Raw genomic sequence first — 19,971 nt, 5'->3', positions numbered from 1 at the left:
CTGTGGAGGCTGCACCTGCTGGTGTGGTGGTTGTGGAGGCTGTACCTGCTGGTGTGGTGGTTGTGGAGGTGGAGGCCTCTGGTGAGGTGGCTGTGGAGGCTGCACCTGCTGATGTGGTAGTTGTGGAGGCTGCACCTGCTGGTGTGGTAGTTGTGGAGGCTGTACCTGCTGGTGTGGTAGTTGTGGAGGCTGTACCTGCTGGTGTGGTAGTTGTGGAGGCTGTACCTGCTGGTGTGGTGGTTGTGGAGGCTGTACCTGCTGGTGTGGTAGTTGTGGAGGCTGTACCTGCTGGTGTGGTAGTTGTGGAGGCTGTACCTGCTGGTGTGGTGGTTGTGGAGGCTGTACCTGCTGGTGTGGTAGTTGTGGAGGCTGCACCTGCTGGTGTGGTGGTTATGGAGGCTGTACCTGCTGGTGTGGTGGCTGTGGAGGTGGAGGCCTCTGGTGTGGTGGCTGTGGAGGCTGCACCTGCTGATGTGGTGGTTGTGGAGGCTGTACCTGCTGGTGTGGTGGTTATGGAGGTGGAGGCCTCTGGTGTGGTAGTTGTGGAGGCTGCACCTGCTGGTGTGGTGGTTATGGAGGCTGTACCTGCTGGTGTGGTAGTTGTGGAGGCTGCACCTGCTGGTGTGGTGGTTATGGAGGCTGTACCTGCTGGTGTGGTGGCTGTGGAGGTGGAGACCTCTGGTGTGGTGGCTGTGGAGGCTGCACCTGCTGATGTGGTGGTTGTGGAGGCTGTACCTGCTGGTGTGGTGGTTATGGAGGTGGAGGCCTCTGGTGTGGTAGTTGTGGAGGCTGCACCTGCTGGTGTGGTGGTTATGGAGGCTGTACCTGCTGGTGTGGTGGCTGTGGAGGTGGAGACCTCTGGTGTGGTGGCTGTGGAGGCCTTGCAGTCCCAAGATAGAATGGGGGCGGGGGGGTCGGCAGGCAAGAAAATAGCCTTGCCGTAATCCTTCTCCCCTTCTAATTTCCTTAATTTTGTGGCTTGAGTCAAATACTTTCTGTGGCACACATCAGAGTCAAATACTTTCTGTGGCACACATCAGAGTCAAATACTTTCTGTGGCACACACTACTGGTCAACAAGAGCTACCAAAATTATCCAGAAGTGTGCCAGGCCTTGCAGTCCCAAGATAGAAGGGAGGGAGAATTTCGGCAGGCAAGAAAATAGCCCCTCTCCCTTCTAATTTCCTTAATTTTGTGGCTAGAGTCAAATACTCTCTGTGGCACACATCAGAGTCAAATACTTCACATCAGAATGGGCAACCGATATGAATAATTAATAGACTAATACACCTGAAACAAATAGCCAAACCAAAAACTTGAGACATTACTAGTGACTCACCGCGATCAAACCATTATAAAAAATAAAATGAAACGCAGCCTAACGTGATCAGAAATTTCAACTAGCAAGCAAGTCACAGCAATGAAGAATTGAGTGTGTGCGCGTTCACGCGAAGGGGGGGGGGGATTCTGGCATGGGGGAGCTTTTCGGCACAACGGCAGTCCCATCTTCTCATGGAGAGTCGGAGGTTCCTTCGGTATCAGCCAATATTGTGATGGCATCGCCGAGGACTAAGGTGGGTTCTGCGTCACCAGGGTTTACGGTGGGCTCTGCTCTTCCTATAATTTGTGGGGGGCGAATTAGGGGAGCCACTAAGGGGGCTAAGGTTGAGGGCTCCGGCTCCAAATGGACAGCAGCCATCAACCATTTTTATGGGAAGCTCCATGGTTAGATCGGTGGAAGTCCGAAATACCTGTACCCTTTGTTTTCCTGGAGCTGATTGGATATATCAGAGGTCATGCCCATCAAGAAACAGATTCCTGCTCTGAAAAGAATTGTGTTGCATATTGGGTCTAATGATATTATGCATATGAAATCTGTAAAGCTAAGAGACAATTTTACAGCTCTTGGAGAATGCTCAGAAATTAGCAGGACATATAATTGTCTCAGGCCCAATTCCATCTCCTCACCGTTGTGGGACTGAGTGTTTTATAGCCGTCTTTGGTCTCTTCACCAGTGCATCTGACCAAGTACTTGGACATGTTCTTCGTCAACAATTTTCTCTTTAGTCACTGTGAGAGTTCCACATGTTGTATCTGAAAGTGGTGACATGCCTAATGGTGGTAACCGGAGAAATGCCTTTGCTATTTCTACTTTGTTTTCTTTTCCTAATATGTATAATCCAATCATTGAGTCTCCTGTTGTTCTGAAATCTCAAAGTATTGAAACTCTGTATGATTTCAAATGTAGAAAAGGTTTGACATTTTCACATGTTAATATTCATAGTTTATTACCTAAAATGTATCATGTCAAGATCTGGGCTTCTCAGGCAGACCCTGATATTTGTTATTGTATCTGAGACCTGGTTAACTGATAAAACCCTGGACTCTGATGTTGCTATGGATGGTTGCAATGTGTTTAGGGCTGATAGGAGAGGCAAAGGTGGTGGTGCTGCTATTTCAGCCCAACCTCACATTCAATTTGTGCATATTTGTACATCAAGTATTTCAGCGGATTTCGTGCGTTTTTGTGCATTTCTTCCTACTTAATTTGTGGTAAAAGACACAAATTTAACCAGTACACACAAGCCATTGCAATAACCATTGATGCGATACCCTAGACAATTTCATATAATTTTTTTACATTATGAATATATAAATATTTTGTCTTTATTTAATCCCTATTAAAACATTGTAGTTGTATGCCTATATGTACTGTTTTAGATTTTTCTGAACATTCTTTTCAAAATAGAATGAATATTGAGCAATGCATGATGGCTAATGGTATTTTATTCGGTTGTAGTTTCATGTATTTATATTTATTACAAAAAACAAATGTGACAACCATTTTTGTTGACCAGAATGTAACTGAAAATACAATAGCAGCCATTGTCCATCAATACCACTTTTTTTCCCCGTATAACATTTTGGGAAATGTATGCAGTCATTGTAGTCTTAAAATATGGTTGGCCAACCAAAATGACCAAAACGCTAACCCGTAATAAGGGTGTAATTGTACTATGAGCTGGCTGAGTGTGAATACCTTTTTGTTTGCCTAAGTAGAGCCCACATGGCACAAATGTCAATTTAAACATGGACTCCGTGATATGACCTGATCACAGGCATCAATGATATTGCCCATTGAGCATGAAGCACAAGGGTGCACTTGTTAGCGTCCTTGTGAACCTCTACACATGTTAGCTGTGTGAGTGAGCCAGAACCTGGGTCTACTGCAGGTGCCTTTCCTCAGCTGAAAAATCACTTCACCTCATGTGAAAATAAAAGTCTTGCTTGTGCTCCGTATGTGCACAAGCAAGCCATCCTTGTGGGAGACTTTTGTTAGTGGGCCAGCCATGATAATTGAAGTGCACTTTTTAGGAAAATAAGAAGAAAAAGACAATCGAGCCTCCAGGGACAAAGGGATGAGAGAGAATAGATTGTTCCTCAAACCAGGAAGGCAACGACATCCACTTCTCTTGGTAAGTTTCATCCCGTGTTTCATTTTATCCGTCCCTAGTGTGACTTTTTCCTTTCAAACATACTGTATCGTATCAAATGTTTGTTGCCGTTCCATAGGCCGGTCTAGTACCATCTACCCACAGCACATAATATTTTACATGCGGGTCTGATCCCACTTTTCCCTGTCTCTAACTGTTGTCTGTCTCTGATGAAAATACATATTTAACGAAAGGAGAGTCAGAACTCCAGCAAATCTTTTGAAATAAAAAACTTTTTTCAGCTCCAAGGGCCAGTACACCAAGAGCCAGACCAGTGCAAAATTGTTGGCCAGTCACTGAGGAGGAAGAATATGAGCGATTGAATAGATTATTCTATACAATTCCTTGTTGTTCAGTGGCCTTATAATTAATTTATTGTATTTGTATTTTTATTAAAGCCCTAATCGATAGTTGAAAAAATTACAAAGCACACTCCCCTCCCCTGTTTTGGTTAAAAGCTGAGTGATGGGGTTGGGGAAATGTAACCACTTTTGACATTCTTTGTATTTCACCTTTTTTTAACCAGGTAGGCTAGTTGAGAACAAGTTCTCATTTGCAACTGCGACCTGGCCAATTTATAGACAGCTATGGATGCAATAACTTACCATCAATATTATTAAAATAATAGTTTTAACCTCTTGAAACTCCCCATCCCGGATCCGGGATTGTGACTAAGCCTCAGGCTCATTAGCATAACGCAACGTTAACGATTTCTGAAAATCGCAAATAAAATTAAAATAATGCGTTTGCTCTCAAGCTTAGCGTTTTCTTAACAACACTGTCATCTGTCACAGATTTTCAAAATATGCTTTTGAACCATAGAAATTGACTAATTTGTGTAAGAGTATGCAAAGCTAGCATAGCATTTTGTGTAGCATGTAGCACGCAACATTTTCACAAAAGCCAGATAACCAAATAAATAAAATCATTTACCTTTGAAGAGCTTCTGATGTTTTCAATGAGGAGACTCCCAGCCACATACCAGATGCGCAGTGTTTCCTGAAAGCGTCTGTGTGTAGGAGAAATCGTTCCGTTTTCTACATTGCGCCTGGCTACCGAAACAAACCGAAAATGCAGTCACCTACAACGTGAAACTTTTTCCGGTTTAACTACATAATATCGACCGAAACATGGCAAACGTTGTTTGGAATCAATCCTCAAGGTGTTTTTTCACATATCTCTTCATTGACATGCAGTTCGTGGAAGCTTGCTTCTCTCTCTGTGCCCCATGGAAAAATACTGGCAGGTGACTTTTGCGCACCAATTTCGGCGCAGGACACCGGGCGGACACGTGGTAAATGTGGTCTCTTATGGTCAATCTTCCAACGATCTGCCTACAAATACGTCACAATGCTGCAGACACCTTGGGGAAACGACAGAAAGGGCAGACTCATTCCTCTTGCGTTCACAGCCATATAAGGAGATCATGAAAGACAGAGCCTCAAAAATCCTTGTCATTTCCTGGATGCCAAGTCATCTTGGTTTTGCCTGAAGCTCACGTTAAAGGGCACGCACAGAGAAGATATTTGTATTTCTGGACACGTCAGAGTGTTTTCTTTCGAACAGTAGCAATTATATGCATAGTCGAGCATCTTTTTGTGACAAAATATCTTGTTTAAAACGGGAACGTTTTTCTTCCAAAAATGAAATAGCGCCACCATAAGTGTAAGAGGTTTTAACCATGTTTTAAGGTGTTTGTTTTTTTTACATTTACTTTGTTTGCAAACATTTGACTAAAACAAGCTTATAATTTGGGTAAAACGAGTTTATATTTTGGGTTCTGATGGTGTACGACCGTTGAATTAAACTCATGAGGCATTAATAAGTTATAATCTTCAAGAATCAATGGGTGCATATCATTAATATATGTCCAAAAAATGTCTTCATCAGCTTCTGAACTTCCATTAAGTCTAATCCTTTAAATCTTATTTTAGAGACAAGAACCAGTGGATTGGGATCCACTCCAGTTTTCGGCATTGATGAAGAAATATGGTATGTTTAAATTTTTTCACTGTCAAAATTGGGGTCATCTTGATGTTACTGAATTATACTGCACTACATCTTTATTTTGACGGTGATGCAACATTTTTAAATGTGTCTCTATTCTCCAGAATGTCGGGTTTGAGATCAAATGTTTGATACGAGGTTACAGTACAGAATGTCACCTTTTATTTCAGTGTATTTTCAGACTTATCTGATTTACCGTTTAGAAATAAAAGCACTTTATATGTCTAGTTTTTGAAGATGTCAAGTATTTGGATACATATCCCTTGCACACAATGACTACATCAATATCTTCTATTCTTACTAGCAGTTCTTGACACAAACCGGTGCACCTGGCACCTACTACCATACCCCGTTCAAAGGTATCTAAATATGTTGTATTGCCCATTCACCCTCTGAATGGTACACATACACAATCCATGTCTCAATTGTCTCAAGGCTTAAACATCCTCCTTTAATCTGTCTTCTCCCTTTATCTACACTGAAGTGGTTTTAACAGGTGAAATCAATGAGGGATCATAGCTTTCACCTGGTCAGTCTGTCAGGGAAAGAGAATGTTTTGTACTTAGTGTGTTTTTGCTGTTTTAACAACATTCAGAATTTCTATTTGACAATGGGATCAAGTTCTATTGTTTGATATTCCATATTAGACTTAATACTCAATATTTTGGGCTGCCCTGTAATTGAATTTACTGTATAATCAAAGCTGAGGTTTTTGGCTTGTCACATCATAGACTGTGCAGAGATATATTTGCTGTCACCTATTTACAGCCCTATGTGTGTTTTAATAATTGAATTTAATAATATTCTTAATTACATTCCCCCCCCCCCATTTTTTGTGTTTTCAAAAAACAATACTTCATTGAGAAATTAAGATCCTCCTTGCTGACTTCGAGGACCCTAAGAAATCCTGCTGTGCCTGGTGCATCACACAGTTGGAATGTGAGGAAGGAACTCTCACAGGATAGGTGGAGGGAGTCCAGGCCTGAGATTGTAGATTCTCTGCTGGCTCCAGAGCATGCTTCTCAGAAGCTCTGTCAGCCATGCAATGTGAAAAGACCTATTCTGCGATGTAGAGCCCGAAACAGCTTTACTGCGAAGACTTCGATGTCTCTACATATTCCATGTTCCCCTTGCACAACAGAGAGTCCATGATCGAGGGATTCTACACGCCCCTTCCTCCAACCACAGCCATATCTCTCCAAAGTGATGGGAAATATGCACTTCATGAACAGGGTGTGTTTTTTTATATATATTTTAGAGGCTGAATGTCTTATATCAAAGTTCAAATGTATTCTTGTTCATTGTTGTATAAAATATTGTCCCTAGATTGTGTTCTTACCATTGGACGCATCTTCAAATGGGGGGACTAGACATATAAAGGGCTCACACTCAACGTCAACAAAACTAAGGAGATGACTGTGGACTTCAGGAAACAGCAGAGTGAACACCCCCTATCCACATCGATGGAACAGTAGTGGAGAGGGTAGTAAGTTTTAAGTTCCTCGGCATACACATCACAGACAAACTAAATTGGTCCACTCACACAGACAGCATCGTGAAGAAGGCGCAGCAGCGCCTCTTCAACCTCAGGAGGCTGAAGAAATTCGGCTTGTCACCAAAAACACTCACAAACTTCTACAGATGCACAATCGAGAGCATCCTGGCGGGCTGTATCACCGCCTGGTACGGCAACTACTCCGCCCACAACCGTAAGGCTCTCCAGAGGGTAGTGAGGTCTGCACAACGCATCACCGGGGGCAAACTACCTGCCCTCCAGGACACCTACACCACCCGATGTTACAGGAAGGCCAAAAAGATCATCAAGGACAACACCCACCCGAGCCACTGCCTGTTCACCCCGCTATCATCCAGAAGGCGAGGTCAGTACAGGTGCATCAAAGCTGGGACCGAGAGACTGAAAAACAGCTTCTATCTCAAGGCCATCAGACTGTTAAACAGCAACCACTAACATTGAGTGGCTGCTGCCAACACACTGACTCAACTCCAGCCACTTCAATAATGGGAATTGATGAGAAAGGATGTAAAATATATCACTAGCCACTTTAAACAATGCTACCTAAAATAATGTTTACATACCCTACATTATTCATCTCATATGTATACGTATATACTGTACTCTATCATCTACTGCATCCTTATGTAATACATGTATCACTAGCCACTTTAACTATGCCACTTTGTTTACATACTCATCTCATATGTATATACTGTACTCGATACCATTTACTGTATCTTGCCTATGCTGCTCTGCACCATCACTCATTCATATCTTTATGTACATATTCTTTATCCCCTTACACTGTGTATAAGATATTAGTTTTGGAATTGTTAGATTACTTGTTGGTTATTACTGCATTGTCGGAACTGGAAGCACAAGCATTTCGCTACACTCGCATTAACATCTGCTAACCATGTGTATGTGACAAATAAAATTTGATTGGATTTGATTGGATTTGAGGTGATATGTGGTTGCCTGACAAGCACCATCCACGTTGGCCCTCAGAAACATAATCCTCGTTGGAATAAATGGTACGTGCAATATCTACAGTAACTAAGGTATGCGTACTGGTAGCGAAGTCAGGTGCAGGAGAGCAGAGATTTGTGAACAGGCGCACACTTTATTTAGGCAAAAGTGCAAAACGCGCAAAACAGTCACAAGGATTATGTTTAACAATAAACATCTTTGTGAAAAATAACACGGAAAAAACAAGCCAGTCTGGCACGTCAACAATACACATGTAACACAAACAATCTGACACAAAGACCTGATGGGGAACAGAGGAATAAATACATGTCGATTGATTGGGGAATGAAAACCAAGTGTGCAGGGAACAAGACAAAACAAATGGATACATGAAAAATGGAGCGGCGATGGCTAGAAAGATGGTGACGTCGACCAAACAAGGAGAGGAGCCGACTTGACTGTAACCAAACAGTGATGTAGCAATGCAATGTAAAACAACATTAATTCAGACTGTACATTTTATTCCTCAAGGTCTCTATAATGTCATATTGCCTCTACTGACCTGCACAACCTGTCTTAGCACCTGGACAGCAAACTTGGCAGATCTGATAAAGAATGGGTACTGGCCTGCCACTGTCAACTGTGACACCATATACCAGGTAGATCTGTTCAGCTCTTTTGAGGAGCTGAAAGTGTCAGCCCCAGGAATGTCCCGTCTGGCGTTTATGTGGCTTTAGGAGCAGCGAACTGACTTCTTTGGCAAGGTAACAATAAATTATACTCAGCCTTACAAATGTATGACTTATGTTATGTTGCGTTATGCGTTATGCGTTATGTTGGCACCCTGTAATTGCTATTGAAGGAATACTTCATTGTTAACTCAGCAAAAAAAGAAACGTCCTCTCATTGTCAACTGCGTTTACTTTCAGCAAACTTAACATGTGTAAATATTTGTATGAACATAACAAGATTCAACAACTGAGACATAAACTGAACAGGTTCCACAGACATGTGACGAACAGAAATGGAATAATGTGTCCCTGAACAAAGGGGTGGTCAAAAGTAATAGTCACCAGCTGCATTAAGTACTGCAGTGCATCTCCTCCTCATGGACTGCACCAGATTTGCCAGTTCTTGCTGTGAGATGTTACCCGACCCTTCCACCAAGGCACCTGCAAGTTCCCGTTCATTTCTGGCCGATCCAACAGGTCCCAGACGTGCTCAATGGGATTGAGATCCGGGCTTTTCGCTGACCATGGCAGAACACTGACATTCCTGTCTTGCAGGAAATCATGCACAGAACGACCAGTATGGCTGGTGGCATTGTCATGCTGGAGGGTCAAGTCAGGATGAGCCTGCAGGAAGGGTACCACATGAGGGAGGAGGATGTCTTCCCTGTAATGCACAGTGTTGAGATTGCCTGCAATGACAACAAGCTCAGTCCGATGATGCTGTGACAGAATGCCCCAGAGCATGACGGACCCTCCACCTCCAAATCGATCCCGCCCCAGAGTACAGGCCTCGGTGTAATGCTCATTTCTTCGACAATAAACGCGAATACGACCATCACCCCTGGTGAGACAAAACAGCAACACGTCAGTGAAGAGCCCTTTTTGCCAGTCCTGTCTGGTCCAGCGACGGTGGATTTGTGCCCATAGTCAACGTTGTTGCCGGTGATGTCTGGTGAGGACCTGCCTTACAACAGGCCTACAAGCCCTCAGTCCAGCCTCTCTCAGCCTATTGCGGACAGTCTGAGCACTGATGGAGGAATTGTGTGTTCCTGGTGTAACTCGGCAGTTGTTGTTGCCATCCTGTACCTGTCCCGCAGGTGTGATGTTCGGATGTACCGATCCTTGGCAGGTGTTGTTACACAGTACGGACATTGCAGCATGCCTAAGGCACGTTCACGCAGATGAGCAGGGACCCTGGGCATCTTTTTTTGTGTTTTTCAGAGTCAATAGAAAGGCCTCTTTAGTGTCCTAAGTTTTCATAACTGTGACCTTAATTGCCTACCGTCTGTAAGCTGTTAGTGTCTTAACAACTGTTCCACAAGTGCATGTTCATTCATTGTTTATGGTTCATTGAACAAGCATGGGAAACAGTGTTTAAACCCTTTACAATGAAGATCTGTGAAGTTATATTGATTTTTACGAATTATCTTTGCAAGACAGGGTCCTGAAAAAGGGACATTTCTATTTTTGCTGAGTTTATTTACACTACACATTATGATTGTTGGTGTTAGGCTGACAATTGAATCAGTCGGAAGCTGGGAGCAGAGGTCTCTTCTCCATGCTTCAGAGGAGAGTCAGCAGCCCCAGAAGACACCAGGACTCTGTCCAACTGATATACAGTAAAGCTATGGGCCAAGACACCTCCCTCCTAGAAAATAACTTACTAGATTACCTCCTGGAAGAGGAGAGCATTCACTACAGCTCTGATGACTAGGAATCTATCACAGCCTGAAGGTGTTTGTTTGGGTGGGTGCAGTTTGCACCGGGTGAAAAATGTTTCCATGCGTTTTGCAAATCGTGCTTTATCTGCCTTCCTAAGGAAAAATAGGTTGAACATTTTATGGAAAATAAACATTAATGTTTCTTCCTTGTTGACGATGTGATCATGTGGCACATATCTGAGAAGGGCACTCGTCTGTTACTGCTTTTGCCCGGTTACATGACCAGGTCCGATGCACCCCTTTAAATAGACAATATGCAGTTGCTACATCCACTTTTGGATTCTTGAAGGATATAATTTATAAATGCCTCAAACATAGTTCAAATGTTGTACCCCATCAGAACCCCAAATATAAGCCTTTTCTATGTTTGTAAATAAAGTAAATGTAAACATACAGCCTAGCATCTGTCAAACTCACGGGTGAGCCGAGTGTCTGTGGGTTTTCGTTCCTCCCTTGTACATTATTGATGACTTAAGGTCACTAATTACTAAGGAACTCCCCACACCTGGTTGTCTAGGTCTAAATTGAAAGGAAAAAACAAAAAACACCATGAAATGAGATCGACACCACAGGAACTAGGGTTCCATTTCCCCATCCCTCTGCTTTTTACAGAACCTTTTGACGGGGAGAAGGATTTATTGTTTCACCTGGTGATTGCCGATTGAAACATTGTTAAACTGTGCTGTGCTCCTGTGCTTATTGGTTTAGTTAACCATTTTTTGGTCTTCAAGTAATCATTTGCATCCTGATGGCGCTACATCAGTACATTAGTTATGGGCTTTTAAGTCAACAATTCCTTGTTATGTATGTATGAGATGTACAAATGCTTAACTAGTACATAGTACTTTGACCAGTTACTTCTTTACTCTCACTCAAGTAGTTTTTGTGAGGGCTACTTCACATGTACCTGAGTACAAGAACTGACTCTCCCATGTTGCCTAGAATCTACAGGCACTCACACTTAATCAAAAGTATGGACACAGAATGATTGAAGTGATTATTGTATTTTATTATGCTGACCCAATTCTGACCCAATTCTGACCCAATTCTGACCCCATTCTGACCCCATTATGACCCCATTATGACCCAATTCTGACCCAATTATGACCCATGGCATCTTTTGGGAAGATCGGTGCATTTTCCCTTGTGTGTTAAGTTGCAAAATTGGAAATATTCCTATTTATTCTTGATTTAAAAAATCATCAAAGTTTGGGAGAAAGTCAACTGTTGGTGGTGCTACTGAGCACCCCATGGCCACTAGGGGCCATGGGATTGCATAATTCTGTCTGATTCATGCAAAGGATTATTTGTGCCAAGCCATACAATTGAGATACAAAAAACAAAAACATATTTTTGGGGATTCCTTAACCAGACCTGACCTCTGACAAAGGTTTCCTAGGGGTGTATAAAGGTTCATGGCAGAAAACAAGTGTATGTACAGAAATGCTTATATAAACGTTGTAACATCGATATTGACGCTTCTAGAAGTTAAAAAATAGACATTCAACAGTCATTACCCGCATGGCCTTATGACCACACCTCTATTGCCATGGTCCTCGGCACCTCATATTCATGATAAGCAACAACGATGAAAATGTATGTATGTCTATTCAAAAAAAGCAGTTGTGGAATGATTTCACTTTCGTCTTCATCAAATACTTTCCGTGGACAACTAGCCTAGATACCAAGCAGATATACTGTATGCCTCAATGCGCTAAACATGCTGCTTGTCAATATGACTCAGGCCTATAAAAAGGCAGGTAAAGTAATATACGGTATAGCATTATATATACATGTAATCTGTGTTGATATACACGTAGGCCTATGTATTATAATATATAGCCCAGCTGTGCCTAGCCTATAGGCCTATAATAAACTTGGATATGAATTGTGAAGGACAAAGTCAGCCAGCCAAAATATTACATTCTCATCAATTTTGATGATTCTTTTCTCATTACTCATCAGACATTCACTCAGTACTAAAGTTGATCAGCCCAATCCACTGCTCATAACTAATATATCAACATTGTACTCTGTGCCTCGGCCTCTGGTCAAACCTAGTGCACTTTCAAGGGAATAGGGTGGCATTTGGAAAGAAAAGATCCAGCACCTTCATCCACTTTTTTTTTTTTTTAATTTTACCTTTATTTAACCAGGCAAGTCAGTTAAGAACAACTTCTTATTTTCAATGACGGCCTGGGAACAGTGGGTTAACTGCCTGTTCAGGGGCAGAACGACAGATTTGTACCTTGTCAACTCGGGGATTTGAACTTGTAACATTTCAGTTACTAGTCAAACGCTCTAACCACTAGGCTACCCTGCCGCCTGAACTAACATTGTTCCAGTAGAAAGACAGAAGGAAACAAGTGACCTTTAAGTCTCAGATTTGCATGAATTTGTTCCAAACAGAATGTTGTGGCTTTACTATATTGGAAAAGGCCCATGTAAAATGAAGAACTGTGTATTGTAACCTGTGCGCCTTTTCTAATAGTGCGCCGACGTTTCATTCCCTCATTAAAGCTGATAATCTGTACATCAACCTCATAGTCATCGTATAATTTCAAAGACAAAGTTCCGGAGTACAGATCCAAAACAACAAAAAATGTGTCGCTGTTGCAATACTTTTGTATATCAAGAATATCTAAATGCATATTCCCATGAAACTAATTGAGATCAAATGGTTGGCATGCTGATGCTCCATGAATGTATCCCTGTCAATCATAAATGGTTGGCCAAATTCGCCATGATTTACCATTGAAACATGTGAAGGGAGAGTGAGGAATGCATTTGTGCATAAAGTAGGTTAAACTGGAGAAACCTGGTCCTCGGCCTTGATCCAGTCATCGTCCCATTTCTTGCCACTGTAAGATAAAGAAAACATAAAAAGTAATGTCATGTTTTTAAGCAGAAAATAAATAATTCAATATATAACCATGAGCAAGGGTTGCACCTATTCCTTTCAAAGGGTTTTATGATTTTTGTTTGCACCTAATCTCACGTTGGTCAAGCGCCTCCTCAAATATAATATTTCAACTACTATACATAAAGCACCTTGCAAAAGTATTCATACCCCTTGGATTTCTTCACATTTTATTGTGTTACATTGGTTTGAAATGTATTTAATTTAGATTTTTTTTGTCAACAATCAACTCAAAATGGTGTACTCTAATGTCAAAGTGGAAGAAATGTGTGATTTCTTTTTATAAAGGCATATCTAAATTAGTTAACAAATCACAGATTATGTTATATGGACTTAATAGGGGTTGACATCATTTTTCAATAACTACCCATACCTCGGTCCGTCAGTCATGTATTGAATTTCAAGCACAGATTCAACTACAAAGACCAGGGAGCTTTTTTGAAAGCCTCATAAAGAAGGGTAGTGATTGGTCGATGGATCGGTGGATTCCCTGCGGGACGTTGAGCTAACATAGGCTAATGCGATTAGTATGAGGTTGTAAGTAACAAGAAAATTTCCCAGGACATAGACATATCTGATATTGGCAGAAAGCTTAAATTATTCTTAATCTAACTGCACTGTCCAGTTTACCGTAGCTATTACAGTGAAATAATACCATGCTATTGTTTGAGGAGAATGCACAGTTTTGAACATAAAAAGTTATTAATAAACTAATTAGGCACATTTGGGCAGTCTTGATACAAAATTTTGAACAGAAAACGCAATGGTTTATTGGATCAGTCTAAAACTGTCACGTCTAATCAAGGTGGGTGGAATCAGGCGCAGAGAGCAGATAGCGATATGAAAGTTTTATTCTCCGGTGAACAAGAAACACGGTCAACCCAATAACACAGGGTGAATAATCCAACACAGGATAAAAGACAAACCGGAGAATAAGTACACAAGATACACCGACAGACATAGATGACAATAAACAATCCCGCACAAAACAAGAGCGGGACAACCTACATTATATACAGACACTAATTAACTAAACAACACACAGGTAAAACCAATCAGACAAAACCAACAGATACACGAAAAGGGATCGGTAGTGGCTAGTAGGACGGTGACGACAACCGCCGAGCACCGCCTGAACGGGCAGGAGAGCCAACCTCGGCGGAAGTCGTGACAAAAACATTGCACATACACTGCTGCCATCTAGTAGCCAAAAGCTAAATTGCAGCTGGGCTGGAATAATACACAATGGCCTTCTCTTGCATTTCAAAGATGATGGTATAAAAAAATACAGAAGAACGGTTGTTTTTTTCTTTGTATGATCTTTTTCCAGATCTATTGTGTTATGTTCTCCTACATTCCATTCACATTTCCACAAACCTCAAAGTGTTTCCTTTCAAATGGTACCAAAAATATGCATATCCTTGCTTCAGGGCCTGAGTTACAGGCAGTTAGATTTGGGAATGTCATTTTAAGCAAAAATTGAAAAAAATGGGTCCGATCCTGAAGAGGTTTTAACTGCCTTGTTCAGGGGCAGAACAACATATTTTTACCTTGTCAGCTCGGGGATTCAACCTAGCAACCTCTCAGTTACTGGTCCAACATTCTAACCACTTGGCTACCTGCCGCCACAACATACATTTTTTGTATGCAACAAGAAACTAAAGTTAATACTAAAAAAACTGCAACGCAATATACCTTTTGGCCCAAATGCAAAGCCTTATGTTTAGGGCAAATCCAACACAACAAATCATTGAGTAACTGCCTCCTTATTGTCAAGCATGGTGATGTCTGCATCATGGTATGGGCATGCTTGACATCGTTAAAAACGGTGGAGTTTTTCAGGATGAAAAGAAACGGGATGGAGCTAAGCAAAGGCAAATTACTAAAGGAAAATCTGGTTCAGTCTGCTTTCCACCAGACACTGGGAGAGTAATTCACCTTTCAGCAGGACAGTAACCTTCAACACAATGACAAATCTACACTGGAGTTGCTTATAAAGAAGACAGTGAATGTTCCTGAGTTGCCAAGTATTGTTTGGACTTAAATTTGATTGGAAATCTATTGCAAGACTTTTAAATTGTCTAGACATTATCCCCAACATATTGATAGAGCTTGAGGAATTATGAAAATAATAATGGCTAATATTGCACAATCCTGGTGTTTGTCACACCCAGACCATAGTTTGCTTTGCATGTTTCTATGTTTTGTTTGGTCAGGGTGTGATCTGAGTGGGCATTCTATGTTGGATGTCTAGTTTGTCTGTTTCTGTGTTTGGCCTGATATGGTTCTCAATCAGAGGCAGGTGTTAGTCGTTGTCTCTGATTGGGAACCATATTTAGGTAGCCTGTTTTGTCATTGTGGGTGATTGTCTATGTTAGTTGCTTGTGCCAGCACAGTTCTTATAGTGTCAGTTTTCGGTGCTTTCTTTAATTAAAATATCATCATGAACACATGCTGCATTTTTGTCTGATCCCTGCTACACCTCCTCTTTTGATGAAGAGGAGGATATCTGCTGTGACCGTGCTCTAAAATACTTACCCAAGAAGACTCACAGCTGTAATCAAGGTCAAAGGTGTTTCCAAGGGATATGACTACTTTTGCAAGGCACTGTAATGTCCAATACCAAGGTAGGGCCAAAACCATATGTATTTGGAGAGTGAAGCTAAAATGTAAAATTGTTATTTAAATAAGAGTTTTCATGTACTATAACTTTAATACACTTTAAGTGAATTTGTCCAAATAATTATGGCTTCTTCAAATTGGGACTATATACACAAAGTGATTTCATTTCTAAATTGTGTAAAGGTGACCTCTACTATCGCCTCATATGAAACATTTGATCTCAAATCCAAAATTCTGGAGTTTAGAGTCAAATTGTACATTTTGGCTTCACTGCCAAAATACATATGGTGTTGGTTGTACAGTATATCCTCAATACATTCTATTAGATGACGTAAACATACCATCCAGTGCATGGCTTCCACCTCACTTTCTGCTCCTGCCCCTTTATTATGTAACAAATGAGATATTGGCTTTATTTTAAAGCTGCACTGTGCAGAAATCGCTCTGCTATTTCATGGTAGCTAATATCAGCTGTTTGAAGCTGTTGTACAAAACCAAAGTGAAAGACTCAAGAATGGGAAGCATAGAAATAATGCACACCAGAACAGATCTACTGCTTCTTATTCTTGCTTTCAAGTAAAATGATCTGTAACCACCCAAAAAGTTACATATTGCCACTTTAACTACAAGGCCTATGCACAAGTTAACTACAATTGGTGTTGTACTAGGATTAGCCTGTAAATGCAGTTAACTACAATTGGTGTTGTACTCGGATTAGCCTGTAAATGCAGTCACAGGAATTTCTATGTTCTGCAAATTGACCTCCTTTTGAAGTTCTATTGGCAAGAATCTTGAGAATAGGGACAATCATTTGCCCCTGATGCACTGGACACTGAAACCATAAATCCTTGTATTTATTTAATCAACACCCACCAGAACATGAATAAAGTTAGCAGGCCAATCATTTGCATTATTCATTTTACATCTATGCCCAGCCTTAGACTACACTCTTAGAAATGGTTCTTTGGCTGTCACCATGAGAGAACTCTTTTTGGTTCTGGGTAGAACCCCTTTGGTTCCATGTAGAACCCTTAAGACAAAGGGTTGTACACGGAACAGAGTTCTAGAACCAAAAAGGGTTATCCTTTGGGGACAGCTGAAGAACCCTTTTTGGTTCCGGGTAGAACCCCTTTGGTTCCATGTAGAACCCTTAAGACAAAGGGTTGTACATGGAACAGAGTTCTAGAACCAAAAAGGGTTCTCCTTTGGGGACAGCTGAACCCTTTTTTCTAAGAGGGTACAGCATGCCTGCCTCCTGAAAAGTAGGGGACCAATCACTGGAATTTAAAATTAATTTATTAAAAACATAATTGAAGTTATTGACATTAACATTTATGAATGAACAATACAAATTCTGATACTGATTTACCTTTTTGCATTTAGTCATATTTCCTCTTCCTTGGTCGGGGTTGGATGGGGTTGACTGTGTCATGCTCAGCGGGTTGGATTTTTTTGAGGGTGACAGGACTTTCTCCCGTCTTTGGTTCGGTTTGGGTGTAAATGGTCTCCTGGGTGATGGGGGGGGTCATTGGGGGTTTAACCTGGTTGAGGATGGGGGTGTCGCTGGTCTCCTGGGTGGTGGGGGATGTTGGGGGTTCAACCTGGTTGAGGATGGGGGTGTCGCTGGTCTCCTGGGCGGTGGGGGATATTGGGGGTTCAACCAGGATGGGGGTATAGCTGATCTCCTGGGGGCCAACTGTATCAGACAGTTCTTTGGCAGCAACAGGAGGGTTGTAGTGTGGGGGCATGGGTGTTGATTTCCACTGTGAAATAGAACATATTAAGGAAATGGGACAGACAAGTGGACAACAGTTTCCATTTGGCAGAGATGAGAATGTATATTTAAGCAATAAGGCCCGAGGAGGTTTGGTATATCAATATACCACGGCTAAGGGCAGTTCTTATGCATGACACAATGCGCCTAGATACAGCCCTTTGCCGTGGTATATTGGCCATATATCACAAACCCCAGAGGTGTCTTAGCAGTAAAAATAAATGTTTTGTCATACCCGTGGTATAGGGTCTGATATACCAAGGTTTTCAGACAATCTGCATTCAGGGCTGGAACCACCCAGTTTATAAATAAACTTCTACACAGGCTATGTGAAAAGAATGTGTTGAAATGTTGATTGTCTGAACAAACTCCTCTACATTAATAATGATACATGAAACATACATAGCTTTACAATTGTAGAAACTAACAATCTATGTGAAAGTGTGGGCACAATCAGACTGTGGACAAGATCAAGGCATACAAAAAATGTTAAAACCAGGTATAGAGGTAAGGGCTCAAGAAAAGGGTGTGATGTGTGAGTATGTGAATGAGAGCAGGTGTTGTGCGACGTGAGTGTGTGAAATAGAAGAGGTGTGTGTGTGTGTGTGAATGGTGGAGGTGTGTTTTTAGGCAGGACTGAAAGATGATGGACTCAGTGTCGCGGATGGCTGGAGGGAGGGAGTTCCAGAGCCTAGGAGCAACCCTGGAGAAGGCCTTGTCACTGAAACTCTAGGGGGTTGGACCTGGGGATAGCAAGGTGGCCAACTGTGGTACGGCTGAGACAGCATGAGGGCTGGTAGGAGAGAAGGTCAGAGAGGTAAGGGGTATCTCCGCTGTTTGAAAACGAAATGCTAGTCTAAAAGAAATGTGAGATAATGTCTAGATGCTTTTTATAGTGGAGATCAAGTTAATAAATTGCCTGGCTGGGCTGATGAGACAGTGGATTGCGCAGTCAGATGGAACAGAGTAAATAGGAATTTTAACATAGATTTAGCTGGTGGTAACTTGTTGAATAGACACCGGCTGGAAGGTGATTTTAAACAATCAGAATTCAGGATTAGACCCACCTGTTGTATAAAATATTGTATTCAATAGTCAAGTAAGAAAATTGGCTACTTTTTACAAGTGTCAGTCCTCATATTTCTAATCTTAGACCTTTAGCCAATGGCTAAATTAGGCTACAGTATTTTAATCACTATTACATTGAAACTACTATTGGTAAGTCCAGTGATGCCAAATCAAATTTGATTTGTTCAAATATGAACAAACTTGATGCATTTGTCATAATTATGCATTTTAATTTCTGCACTCTTGAGATCCAATGTTTTGTAACTGAATGTAGATTTTATGACGATGTTCGGCAGCGTATTGTGTTGTCTCCTGTTCACTGCTGTATTTCAATGTCCTGAAACTCTGATTGGCTTTCCTATCAGAGATGTATTTGTCTTAACTACATTTAAAATGTTCAAATATATTTATTATGTCCGTGGTTCAAAAGTTACAAGAATCATGAATTTAGTGTCACTGAAACTTAATAACGTGCTGGTCATATACTATCAATGAAAGTGACGATCTGATAGCAAATAAACTCTTTTGTTTTTGCAAGTCTGGATTGATGTCCAATGGAACGGCTTGAAATGCTATAAGTAGTCACTCATCCCCAAAAATTATGCTTCATACACGCTCACATGTGTTATTGGTTTAATGTAACTTTAACACAAGGTCTGACGGTGCCTGATGTTCTGATGATATTAACATCAGACCGTTTTAGCCTAGTGGTTTGAGCATTGGGCCAGTAACCGAAAGGTTGCTGGATTGAGTCCCCGAGCTGACTATGTAAAAAAATCTGTTCTGCCCCTGAACAAGGCAGTTAACCCACTGCTCCCCGGAAGGCCATAATTGTAAATATGAATTTGTTCTTAACTGACTTGCCTAGTTGAATAAAGGTTCAATTTTAAAAATAAATATATTCTGTACACTCTCAGGGTCAATTGCAACCAAAAGGCAGAACATAACACACAGCTATAGGTTAGCACTGGATTTCTTAAAACGCTACTAAAGGGAGAATACATGCCACTGCGTGTTAAATCAAACTTTGCAACCAAAAACCAACAAAAATAAACCAGCAGATCAGTTGATCTCCCGTTGTTACTGTGTCAAATGAGTTCAATACCAGACAGCTGCGTCTAGGTTATCTACTCCAGGCCCCAATGAAAAA

This window comes from Oncorhynchus masou, chromosome 8 (genome assembly GCF_036934945.1).
Source record: "Oncorhynchus masou masou isolate Uvic2021 chromosome 8, UVic_Omas_1.1, whole genome shotgun sequence".
Lineage (NCBI taxonomy): Eukaryota > Metazoa > Chordata > Actinopteri > Salmoniformes > Salmonidae > Oncorhynchus > Oncorhynchus masou.
This window is presented reverse-complemented; position numbering follows the sequence as displayed.